Below are 2,054 nucleotides of genomic sequence, written 5' to 3' on the forward strand. Positions count from 1 at the left end.
AATGTGGGTACAGTATGGATCCTCTAGCTGGCTGCAGGGGGCGGCAGGGAGACGTCCTTGTCGCTGCTCCACCACCCAGAGATGTTCCGGGATTAAAGGAGCGAAACATCCGTGAAGGGTGGCCCCCGGCTGATGACCCTGCAGCCAGCACCACATGGCACTGTCGGAGGTGCGTCAGGCATTAATGCCCTGCAAGTGATAACTTGTGCTTACATCTATCTTAACTGGCTTTCCAGTGACTACTGTGAACAGTGCAGTTGGCATCCAGGAAAAGACTGGTGGGCTGCCAGCGAAGACTGGCTGGCAGCAGGAAAGACTGCACCAGGGGTGGAGGGGCTAGTTACCCTTTTCCACATGTCTGTGAAGCAAGCTCCATGGACTCCCTAACCTAACTACAAGCAATATAAGGAAGAAACAGCCCGGCGGTCCACCGAGAGGCGGGATGAAAGATGGACCAATCAGGACGGATAACACGGAAACGACTGGCACGACAATGACGAACGAGCAGAGGATCCTCAGAGAATGTGGCTGTGGGTGGGCCAAGGAAACAACCTACCGGGGCCTGCGAATACACCAGGGAAAGGCAAAATGCGGCGGTGGCCGCAACCAGATGCAAGCTTGCACTGCAGAAGCAGATCAGACAAGGAGGAATCTTAGCCAGGTTGAGCACCACAGTGCTATTGATCCCACCATTGCAACTGGTGAGAGAGAGGAGGAACAGCCTTCCCAGCAGGACGTGCAGCAACAACAGCACAGCCCGCAGCACAGTGAAACACCAAGTAGAGAACCCACAAGAGGAACATCAGAGAAGCTTATCCGGAAAGCCAAAGTGAAGTGGCCAAAAGCCAACGACAAAGACTCCTGGAGCAGCTTCGATTTGAACTTATGCACCACCCTCCAAAGTGCGCTAAGAGGCAGTGTAACTTCCAAACTAAACATCATCTACGAAGAAGGGAAAGAGCGTTTTGGATTGATGCCACAGAAGAAGATCGTTCCCAAACAGAGCGGGAGACGGGAGAGGGAAATCCTCCAGCTCGTAAAGGAACGCCGCCTCTTACGCAAGCAGTGGAGGAAAGCCAATGACCAGGAGAAAGTCGGCCTGAAGAACCTGTGGGACCAGATCAAAGTAAGACTCACACAACTGAGGAGAGCTGAAAGGATCAGGAAACGCAGAAGCCGCAGGGAGAAAGCAAGGGCAAGCTTCTTCCGGGACCCCTTCAAGTATGCTCGAAGCCTGCTAGAGGAAAAGAAGAACGGGACACTCCAGACCAGTGAGCAGGAGTTGGAGGAACACATCACAGTCCAGCTCAGTGATAGCAAAAAGGACCTCCCCCTCGGATCACCGGGGCACGTACCTCACCCACCTGAGCCTTCCTCGCAGTTTGACACCCCCCCCACCCCCCCCACCCCCCCCCACCCCCCCACCTCCCCACCCCCACCACCACCACCCCCCCGAGATGGGCTGAGGTTAAGCAAGTGGTTGAGCGTGCAAGAACTGCTTCAGCACCCGGACCGAACGGGGTACCTTACAAGGTTTTCAAAAACTGTCCTGGACTCCTGAAGCTGTTGTGGAAGCTGATGGGCGTTGCCTGGAAAACCCAGTCCATACCATCATCGTGGAGCAGAGCAATAACAACTTTTATCCCAAAGTAACTCCTGTAACATCGACCAGTTCAGAGGCATTGCCCTACTGAATGTGGAAGGGAAGCTTTTCTTCACCGTGGTGGCGAAGCGGATGACCAACTACCTTCTGGCAAACAATTACATCGACACCAGTTGTCAGAAGGCGGGCGTTCCAGGCTTCCCTGGCTGCGTGGAGCACTCGGCCATGATCTGGGAGCAAATCCAGTCAGCCAAGCGCAACAAAGCGGACCTGCATGTGGTTTGGTTGGATCTGGCCAATGCCTATGGATCAGTTCCACATCAACTCATCAGCTTTGCACTCAACTTCTTCCACATTCCATCATGCATCCAAAGCCTGGTAGTAAACTACTTTAACAACTTCAAAGTCTGCTACACGACTCAGGAGATCTCAACTGGTTGGCACCAGTTAG

Source organism: Entelurus aequoreus, linkage group LG13, assembly GCF_033978785.1.
Source record: "Entelurus aequoreus isolate RoL-2023_Sb linkage group LG13, RoL_Eaeq_v1.1, whole genome shotgun sequence".
Taxonomy (NCBI): Eukaryota; Metazoa; Chordata; class Actinopteri; order Syngnathiformes; family Syngnathidae; genus Entelurus; species Entelurus aequoreus.